The sequence below is a fragment of the Neoarius graeffei genome, chromosome 4, assembly GCF_027579695.1.
Source record: "Neoarius graeffei isolate fNeoGra1 chromosome 4, fNeoGra1.pri, whole genome shotgun sequence".
NCBI classification, from domain to species: Eukaryota; Metazoa; Chordata; class Actinopteri; order Siluriformes; family Ariidae; genus Neoarius; species Neoarius graeffei.
In genome coordinates this window covers 29,494,683-29,506,018 of record NC_083572.1, presented here as the reverse complement: position 1 = coordinate 29,506,018, position 11,336 = coordinate 29,494,683, and the positions used below count along the sequence as shown (strand labels likewise).

Genomic DNA, 11,336 nt, shown 5'->3' with positions numbered 1-11,336 from the left:
TGCTCAATCCCTATCTGACAAGACTTTCAAATTTTAAATGACATCTTAGAGTCTCGTCAACTGGACTTTCTTTTTATTACTGAAACCTAGCTTCATGCCAGGGATCCTTCCTCACTCAGTGACCTCTGTCCTCCTCACTGTAATGTTTTAAATTCTCCAAGGTTGTGGAGGTGGTTTAGCCACTGTTTTTAATAACAATTTTAATTGTAGACTTTTGCCTGTGGATGTTTTGTCTACTTTTGAGGTACAGCTTGTAAAAAATTGATGGCAGGGTAGATGCAATTGTGTGGTGGAGAAGTGCCCAGGAGGAGGCCAATGGCGCAGTTGTAGGGACGGTGTGGTGGTAGGCCACATGCCTTACCCTTACTGAAGACCTCCCTTAGGTCCAGTATCACTCTGGGACCCCTTCTAGGGAGTCAGGCTGGAGACTCTCTACAGAGGTGGAGGAGAGACTTAGCTGAGGATGCTGAAGCCAGTTCTGAAAACAGGTCGGGGACCATTGGAGAATGTACTTATTCTGCCAGGAGATGAGTAGGTCATGAAGCTGCAGCCAAGGATAACCCAAAATGATGTCATGATGTATGGTAGTGATAACTAGGAGTAAGATTAGCTCTGAATGGAGGGCTCCCACCTGAATGTGCATGAGAGTGGTCCAGGTGGTGATGAGGCCCTCCCCTATTGGGCCTCCGTCGATTGTCCGGATGCTGAGTGGGCTCTGCAGAGGGTTTGTGGGCAAACTGAACTCCTGGATGACTGAGCTGTCGATGAAGTTCCCCTCTGCCCCTGAGTCAACAAATGCAGAAAGCACATGGGTTGAGAAAGGCAGTTTCAGCAATACAGGAACCTTGAAAGACTGAGTTCTAAATGATCTCACTGGACTCACCAGGTCAGCCTCAGACTTTGCAGAGCTGGTGCGTGGTGGGCAGACTGGACACTGAATAATCTGATGGCTGGCACTCCCGCAGTAGAAACACAGGCCATCACTCCTCCTCTGATCTCATTTGGAGCATTTTAGATGAATTTGTGAGACCTCTATGGGTGTGGGAGCATCAGTGGTTGAAGTGGGCATGGCCTCCTCCTTGAGTGGTGGGAGACTGGATAGTAGATGGTCCAGCTGAATTGCGAGATCAATCAGGGCGTCTAAGGTGAGATGTTCATCATGGCACGCCAGTTCACTCAATACAGCAGGGTGGAGCCCGTGGCGGAAAACAGCCTTTAGAGCTGACTCGTTCCATCCATACAGCTTATTGTACATTTTTTATTTTTTATGTTTTCCCCCCTAACAGATTTGCTTGTTTTTCAAATGGATTGTATAGGTTATAGGTCACATTAAAGGTAGGAAAATTTTTTGAAATTATTTATTGTGGTCTCATTTTTTTTACATCAGAAAAACCTATCATTTTAATGCGGTGTGTGCACTTTTTATATCCACTGTATGTGTTTACGTTAGTTTAATTGCATGTATTGTTTTGGGGGTGATTAGTAAACTAATAAAGTAAACTATAAAAGTACAGTGCACCTTGAATTGTCATGACTGGCTCCAATTCCTCATTGTCCTCCCTCAGGGAATTGTTACACTGGTGCTGAAACCTGGGAATTGAGGGACAAATGCGACCATGGAGTCCAAACCAGTCAGGAAGCTCCTCCAGACACTCACCATCGACCTCCAATGCCAGCAAGAAGAGTTCCTTGTACTATCTATTGAGCAGGGGTAGTGCTTCCAGGCTCTGTGTGAGGCCCAGGTGAAGGACTAGCAGGTGGTGCAGTCAGTGGGTTTTCCAGCGGATGCTCCTGTGGCCAGCATTCCTGTTTAGTTAGTCAAGATGGGGCTGCAGGATGACCCAGAAGCCTTCCTTGAGCTGTTGAAGTGCATCATGGAGGCTAGCTCATGGCCAAACTCTCAGTGGGCAGCTCGCCTATTGTCACTCTTGTCAGGGGAAACACAGCTTGTGGTTTGGCAGCTCCTGGCAACCAGCATGCTGGAGTACCCGGACCTGAAGCAGGCTATACTGCAACAGGCCGGCCATGGCCCCAAAGAACATAGCCAGCATTTCCACTTGCTGGCCTATGGCGAAGTCGTTCACCCATTTGCATTCATGCAGCAGCTCCGGTTCCCCTGCTAACAGTGGCTGCTGGCAGGTGAGTGTAACATGAAGGATGTCATCAATTGCATGACACTAGAGCATTTCATCAGCCAACTGCCAATCGAAACCTCGATGTGGATCCAGTGGCACCACACAGCATCGCTGGAGGAGCCGGTCCAACTGGCAGAGGACCACCTAATGGCATTTCCGGGAGCAGGCACTCCTGCAGCTTCTCTCTTTCTCTCTCTCTCCCTCTCCTTGCCCCTCCTCTACCCTAGCCCCATGGAGACGAGGGCCAATTCCCTCGATTCCTGCTGCCCACACTCGTATCTGTCCTCATGTCTCCTCACCCCTTTCTCCTTCCATGTCTGTGCTGCTGCTAACCCCCTTGCTCTCTCCACAGGTGAACCCATCCATGCCCAGCAAAATCAGGAGAAAGTCCAGGCAAGTCTGTCAGTGTAGCAGGAAAGCTGGGATTTCCCAGAATCAGCACTTCTGTAAAGAGGTGGGGATTTTGATTTGCATTCCTGACACACTGTGGGCTTCCCCCAATCGAGCTGGGATTCTGTGAGTATTCAAAGGGGTACACATCAGCCTTTGGCGGATTCTGGCTGTAATCAGACCTCCATCCATCAAAGCCTGATTCAATGTGGGGCATTGGGAAATGCACGATTGGGGAAGGTGAGGTGTGTCCACGGGGATGGTCACAAATATCTGCTAATGCCCATAACTATTCACTTCTGGGGAGAAAAGCATAGTGTGGAGGTGGCAGTTAGTCCAAGCCTCACCCATCCACTTATCCTGGAAACATTGCCTGGGGTTTCAAACATTAATAAAACAGTTAGTAGTGGATGGGTCTTGCATTAGCCTGTCATGGGAGAATCATGCCATGACATTGGCTGGGGAGGTGGTCCCAGAGTCAGCCTTATCACCTCTGTGTCATGATGACATGGAGAGGAGGGAGAGCACCGCCCCTCCTTCCTCTTTAGGAAATCCCTCAGAGAAATCCCTCTGACTTTGAGGCACGGTTTTGACCAAGTGAAAGTAATTGATGGTCAAAACCTCCAGCTAAATGTTGTGCTTTCCTTTCTGTATTTTTCCATTATTAAGGATAGGCTGTATCAAATGATTCATGACACTCAGTTTAAGAAAGAGATAACACAGTTGTTGGTCCCAAAAAGCTGTAAGGAACTTTTATTCCATGCAGCTCATCATGATCCCATGGCTGAGCATGTAGGTCAGGACAAAACACTAAATCATCTCATGGCCCATTTCTACTGGCCAAGGATTCACACCAATGTCCACAGGTGGTGTGCAGCTTATCACAAATGCCAGCTGGTAAATCGAGCAGCCACACCAAAAGTGCCATTGCACCCATTACCATTAATTGAGATCCCCTCAAAAGAATTGGAATGGATCCCCTTGGGCCACTGGATCAATCTGCAGGTATCACTTTGTGTTAATCATACTGGATTATGCAATGCGATACCCAGAAGCAGTGCCTCTTCGCAATATTTCTGCACATGGTGCTGCAGAGGCACTCTTCCACATTATCTCCTGAGTTAGGATTCCAAAAGAAATCCTGACTGATCAAGGCACTACTTTTGTGTCATGTACACGATGTGAACTATCTGAATTGTTGGGAATTAAATTGATTTGTACCAGTGTTTACCATCTGCAAATGGATGGGCTGGTTGAATGATTTAATCAAACCCTTAAAAACATGATTCATAAGATTGTTTGCTGGGATGCTAGAAACTGGGATAAGTGGCAAGACCCTCTGTTGTTTGCAATGCAGGAGGTCCCACAAGCCTTCACTGGATTTTCCCCATTTGAATTGCTGTATGGGCACAAGCCCTGTGGTATCTTAAATGCCATTAAAGAAAATTGGGAGGGACCTTCTCAAAGCAAAAATGAAATTCAGTATGCTCTTGACCTGACAGCAAAACTCCACACACTAAGTCACATAACCCAGGAGAATTTGCTACAGGTGCAAGAATGTCAATCCTGCCTGTACAGCACAGGGACATGGCTAAGAGAATTTGCACAGGAAGATAAAATGTTCATTCTGATGCTCATGTCGAGCTAAAATTACTCGTCAAGTGGCAAGAGCCCTTTGAGGTCATAAAGCAAATAGGTGAAATTGACTATGAGATCAGGTACACAGATAGGGGTGATGCATGTCAGATTTACCAGCTCAATCTCCTGAAACTGTGGAGAGATGAGGTTTCTGTGGGTCTGGCAATGGTAGTTCCAGAGAGGGCAGAGCTGGGGCCAGAGGTAAGTCCAAAAGGTGCAGCCCAACTCACCCCAATCCCCTGTGGAGACCACCTCTCACCATCCCAAGGAGCACAGGTTATCAGGTTATTGGAGGAATTCTGAGATGTGTTTTTGCCCCTCCCTGGTCACACTGACCTCATAAAAGCACCACACAGAGACTCCCCCAGGCATGGTGGTGCACAGCTGCCCATATCAGCTCCCTGAGCACAAGAAAAATGTGGTTTGGGATGAACTCAAAGCGATGCTTGTCATGGGAGTAATTGAGGAGTTGCACACCAACTGGAGCAGCCCGGTGGGCTTAGTTACCAAGACTGATAGGATGGTCCAGTTCTGTGTGGACTATAGAAAAGTCAATATGGTGTCTAAATTTGATGCATATCTGATGCCTCGCATTGATGAACTGCTCAATCGGTTAGGTGTGGCTCACTTTCATTTGACACTGGATTTGAAAATGGGATATTGGCAGATCCCCTTGGCTCCATTATTCCAGGAAAAAATGGCCTTCTCCATGACATTTGGTTGACACCAGTTCATCACCCTTCCTTTTGGGCTGTTTGGGGCCCCAGCAACGTTTCACCATCTCATGGACTGAATCCTCTATCCCCACAATGCGTATGCTGCTGCCTCCTTCTATGGGTTACTACCTTGTCATGGTTGTAGGGACAGCCACAGTGTTAGGACTGGGACTGTTTTGGCCTCTAGAGGCCGCTGTTATTTTCTTTTCTTGTCATGTTTATTTTGGCCTCTAGAGGCCACCACTGTTTCTGTGTTTTATGTTTGTTGTTTTCCATGTGTCTTGTGCCCCGCCTAGTCCTCATTAGTGTCACCTGTGTCCTATTTAAGTTTGTGTATTTATACCCCTGAGTTCAGTCCTCTTGTCACGGAGTCTTTGTGCTGTTATGTTTAGCTCCAGTTACCTCTGTTCCATGTTCCTTGCCTTTGTCTTTTTGGTTTTGCACTTTGCTTTTCTTTTTGGACTTTGTATTTACTGTTTTTTGGATCTTCTGAGCTTTGGTATTTTGCCTTTTCTTTTCTAGTTTTTTGGCTTTTGTTTTTGACTTTGACCTTTTGGATATTTTATTTTTCCCTTCATCTTCTGAGCGTTTTTTTGGATTATATTTTTTTGACTGTAAATATTGTAAATAAACCTTTTGATACTTTTTCTACTTCCGCCTCACACCTCTGCATTTGACTTATCCCCCTGGTGGCCTAGTGGGAGTTTGCTGGATTATCACACCAGTAAACCAGGTTCGAATCCCAGCAAAACCCTAACAGAAAGACTCCGTCATGACCGACTCAGCAGAGGCTGCTTCAGCTGTCTACCCGGCCAACCTTCAGGGAATTATGGCAGCTTTGACACGCTTCGGAGAGACCATGGACACTCATGGACGAACGCTCACAAGCCAACATGAGGCCCTTGCTCGCCATGAGGTACTGCTTCAGCAAATTGGGAAAACCCAGGCACAGCTGACACCTCTGCCTGCATCTCCTCATCCTGATCCAGCTCCTGCTCCAGTGCCTCCCACCACACTGTCTCCTTCACCTCACGAACCCAGCCTTCCTGCACCACAGAGGTATGATGGCAAGCACAGTGAGTGCTGGGAGTTCCTTACCCAGTGCCAACTCACCTTTGAGCTCCAGCCTACCACCTACACTATGGATCGCCGCAAGATCGCCTTTGTGATAACCTTGTTAGCTGGTAAGGCACAAGCTTGGGCAACAGCTATCTGGCAGAGACAGGGACCCGAGTGCTCTGATTTTGAACTATTTACTGAAGAGATGCTTCGGGTCTTCGACCAGGCGGACATCAGTACCGATGCAGACAGAAAGCTCATGTCCATCCGGCAAGGAGGAAGCGTCGCAGACTACACCATATCGTTCTGGATGCTCGCAGCAGTCAGCGGATGGAATGAGGCTGCCCTGGTTTCAGCCTTTCACCATGGTTTGTCTGACCCCATCAAGGATGGCCTGGCCTCTATTGGATGCCCAAGTGACCTCGAAACTCTGATCTCACATTCTACTCGTCTGGACAACAGGATGAGAGAACGCTGCCAAGTCCTGAGCCTCCCCAGCCTCCCTGCCTCTACCTGGAGCCCGTCTACCTCCTCCAGTGACTGTCCAGAACCCATGCAAGTGGGTCGTACTCCCCTCTCCACATCTGAGAGGGAGTGCAGAAGGAGGGACAAGTGCTGCATCTACTGTGGCAAGCCTGGTCACTTCCGAGCATCATGTCCCGAACTCTCGGGAAAAGGACCGCCCCGTCCAGCCAAGGGAGGGTTGTGATGGGGCCTACCCTCTCTTCCAGACTCCCTGGCCAAGGAATCTACATCCCGGTCTCCATCTCCTGGGGTGAGTCCGTCCCCTCTTGTCAAGCTTTGTTAGACTCAGGGGCGGCTGGGAACTTTATCGATATTCACTTCGCCCAAAGTATCAATGTCCTGATTGCACCTCTTGAAGTCCCACTGTCTGTGTCTGCCCTCGATGGCCAAGCGTTAGGTGATGGAAGAGTCACCCAAGTTACTTCTCCAGTCTTCCTCCAGTCTCAAGGTCACAAGGAAGAAATATCCCTTCACCTGATTCCTTCACCTGAGTTCCCAGTTATTCTAGGCCTTCCTTGGCTTACTCACCACAACCCTCGCATAGACTGGGTAACAAGCCAGGTTGTGGAATGGGGCCCTGCATGCCATGCCTCTTGTCTGATCTCTAGCTCTCCTGTGTCTCCTGCTGAGCCCCCTGATCTCACCGAGTTATCTCAAGTTCCCACAGAGTACTGGGATCTCAAGGAGGTCTTCAGCAAGAGCAGGGCCACCGTTCTTCCTCCACACCGGGCCTACGACTGTGCCATCGACTTGTTCCCTGGGACTAGCCCTCCTCGTGGCAGACTGTTTTCCCTCTCTCAGCCAGAACACAAGGCCATGGAGGAATACCTCAAAGACGCCCTGGTCTCTGGGTTCATTCGACCCTCCACCTCACCTGCTGGTGCCGGCTTCTTCTTTGTCGGCAAGAAGGATGGGGGGCTCCGACCATGTATTGACTACAGGGGCCTGAACAAGATCACTGTGCACAACCGATATCCTCTTGCACTGATGTCCACAGCATTCGACCTGCTCCAAGGCACCACCGTCTTCACCAAGCTGGACCTACGGAACGCATACCACCTCATCCGTATCCGACAGGGAGATGAGTGGAAGACTGCCTTTAACACCCCATCAGGGCACTACGAATACCAGGTGATGCCCTTCAGACTCACCAACGCACCAGCTGTTTTTCAGGCCCTAATCAACGACATCTTGAGGGACATGATTAACCTGTACGTTTTTGTCTACCTCGATGACATCCTTATCTTTTCCAAGACCGTGCAGGAGCACCGCTACCATGTCCGCCAGGTTCTCCAGAGGCTGCTACAGAAGAATCTGTTTGCCAAGGCCCAGAAATGCGAATTTCATGTTCCCGAGGTCTCCTTTCTGGGTTTTATTGTACGGACAGGCCAACTCCAAATGGACCCAGCCAAGACCCTGGCCGTCCGGGACTGGCCCACTCCCAAGTCTGTCAAAGAGGTTCAGTGGTTCTTAGGATTTGCTAACTTTTACCGCAAGTTTATCAGGAACTTTAGTTCTTTAGCAGCACCCATGTCGGACCTCACCAAAGGGACAGGTGGATCTTATGTCTGGTCTCCTCAGGTGAAAAAGGCGTTCAAATACCTCAAGGACTGCTTCTGCATGGCACCCATTCTGGTCCTCCCGGACACCTCCCAACCATTCATCCTGGAGGTGGAAGACTCGGACAGTGGTGTCGGCATGGTGCTTTCTCAACGTTCGGAAGGAAAGCTGCACCCCTGCGCTTACTTCTCCCACCTCCTGAGTCCTGCAGAGTCCTGGTACGATGTGGGGGATCGAGAACTGCTAGCGGTCAAATTGGCCCTTGAGGAGTGGAGGCACTGGCTGGAGGGAGCACAACATCCATTCCTGGTTTGGACTGACCACAAGAACCTGGAGTACCTCCAGCAAGCCAAGAGACTGAACCCACGACAGGCTAGGTGGGCCCTGTTTTTCAGTCAGTTTGACTTCACCCTCTCGTACCGCCCCAGCTCCAAGAACACCAAACCTGACGCACTGTCCAGGCTGTTCTCTGCCACTAACAGGGAGAGTGAAGTCGGGCCTATTATCCCTGTGTCCCGGATTGTGGCCCCTGTCCGCTGGGGTATTGAGGAGGCCGTCCGACGAGCCCAACGCCAGGACCCCGGTCCTGGGATGGGGCCACCGGGCCTCTTGTACGTCCCACATCAAGCCCGGGCCAAGGTTCTCCAGTGGGGTCACTCTTCCCCTCTCACCGCCCACCTGGGAGCACGGAGGACCCTGGACTTCCTGAAAAGACGCTTCTGGTGGCCTAACATGGAGAAGGAAGTAAGGTCATTTGTCCTGTCCTGTGAGGTCTGCACCAGAACCAAGAACCCGCGACAGCATCCCCAGGGTCTCCTGCATCCTCTGACCATTCCCCGGCGTCCCTGGTCCCACCTGGCAGTCGACTTCATCACGGGTCTCCCTTAGTCTCAAGGTAACACTGTCATTTCGGTTATAGAAGACAGATTCTTGAAGGCCTGCCACTTCATACCACTGTGCAAACTCCCTTCTGCTCTTGAAACAGCCAAACTTATTTTTAATCATGTCTTCCGAGTCTTTGGTCTCCCACAGGACATCGTCTCAGACTGAGGGCCCCAGTTCTCCTCCCGAGTGTGGCAAGGGTTCTGCAAGGTCATCGGAGCCACTGCCAGCCTCTCCTCTGGGTTTCACCCACAGTCCAATGGCCAGACGGAGAGGCTCAACCAGGACCTGGAAACCACCCTGCGAGGCCTGGCTATGGATAACCCGACATCGCGGAGCACCTGGCTGCCATGGGCAGAGTATGCCCACAACACCCTGCAGTCATCGGCCACCAAGCTGTTGCCATTCCAGTGCCAATTCGGGTTCCAGCCACCTCTGTTCCCGGACCAGGAGGAGGACGCAGGGGTGCCCTCGGTCAACCAATATGTGAGACGGTGTCGCAAGACCTGGAGCAAGGTCAGGAAGACCCTCATCCAGACCTCCAGAACCAACCAGACTCAGGCCAACCGCCATAGAAGACCTGCCCACGCTTTCTGCCCTGGGCAGCGGGTTTGGCTGTCCACTAAGGACCTTCCGCTGCGGGTGGAGAACCGCAAGCTTGTTCCTCGCTACATTGGCCCCTTGAAGGTGGTGCGCAGGGTGAACCCTGTCTCCTACTGGCTCCAGTTGCCCCGGACTCTGAGGATCAACCCCACATTCCATGTTTCCCTGTTGCGGCCCGTACTGACATCCATGTATGCCCCTGCCCCTAGGAACCCCCTACCCCCTCGCATCTTCCAGGGTCAGACTGTGTTCACTGTGCATCGCCTGCTTGACTCCCGCCGGGTCCGCGGCGGGCTGCAATATCTAGTGGACTGGGAGGGCTATGGTCCTGAGGAGCGCTGCTGGGTTCCCGCTCGGGACGTCTTAGATAAAGAACTGTGTCGGGACTTCCATTCGGCCCATCCGGATCGCCCTGGGAACGTCAGGAGACGCTCCTGGGGGGGGGTCCTGTTAGGACTGGGACTGTTTTGGCCTCTAGAGGCCACTGTTATTTCCTTTTCTTGTCATGTTTGTTTTGGCCTCTAGAGGCCACCACTGTTTCTGTGTTTTATGTTTGTTGTTTTCCATGTGTCTTGTGCCCCACCTAGTCCTCATTAGTGTCACCTGTGTCCTATTTTAGCTTGTGTATTTATACCCCTGAGTTCAGTCCTCTTGTCACGGAGTCTTTGTGCTGTTATGTTTAGCTCCAGTTACCTCTGTTCCATGTTCCTTGCCTTTGTCTTTTTGGTTTTGCACTTTGCTTTGCTTTTTGGACTTTGTATTTACTGTTTTTTGGATCTTCTGAGCTTTGGTATTTTGCCTTTTCTTTTCTAGTTTTTTGGCTTTTGTTTTTGACTTTGACCTTTGGGATATTTTATTTTTCCCTTCATCTTCTGAGCGTTTTTTTTGGATCATATTTTTTTGACTGTAAATATTGTAAATAAACCTTTTGATACTTTTTCTACTTCCGCCTCACACCTCTGCATTTGAGTTATCCCCCTGGTGGCCTAGTGGGGGTTTGCTGGATTATCACACCAACGAACCAGGTTCAAATCCCAGCAAAACCCTAACACACAGCCCATCTAGAACTACAACTCCCATCAACTAACTTCCACGATGACCTACGTCACGCCTGGGTGAGATTACCTACGTCACATCCTCCCTGACTCCATAAGTGAATCAAACAACTTCTGTTCTGTCTCTCTCGTCCTGGCCTCTGTGCCATAAAGAGATACCCGTTCATCAGAACATCTAAAATCAAGACGTCTGCTTTGCAAGAAAAGAAGATTCAGTGTGCTTTCGTATACCACTGGCCACGGTAAAACTACTTAAGTGTGCCGTTTCACTAATTTTGAGTTACAACCGGTTTTTATTTGTTCTTTATAAGTAACGTTACGACTGCAGCCCAAAGCAGTTAATTAAAAGTTAGAAGTGACCGGATTCCATCTGACTTAATCGCTGTACACATTGTTTGATCAGAGACTTTTCCTCATGAACGACGAAGTTCGGACCAAGAAATTCTCTGCGCTTTTCATGGAAGCCTCCACGAGCTCTGTGAACTCCAGCCTCTTCGGAACACCCCTGCATATCCTACATAGAGGCAAAATACTGGAAGTAAGACTGGCATTTTGGGCTAATTAGTCTTAGGAATTAGCTTTATGAAGTAGTGTGAATTTAAACTCAGGAATGGTTTAATTGTGCACACTGTAGACACTCAGAGTGTTAAGTTGATCATTGTTGTTATTGTCTTCTCAGATGTTTTTAATAGATAGGTTGTTGCATGCTTTTCTCTATCCTTTCTAACACCTTTAATTTCATTATTACACATACTTTGACTTCATCAAGATTT

The 11,336-nt window shown here is 49.4% G+C and overlaps 1 pseudogene; it reads right to left on the bottom strand.

Moving 5' to 3' along the window:
• Nucleotides 1-391: 391 nt before the first annotated feature.
• Nucleotides 392-11,336, bottom strand: part of LOC132884555 (claudin-10-like) — a 30,960-nt pseudogene continuing 20,015 nt past the window's right edge.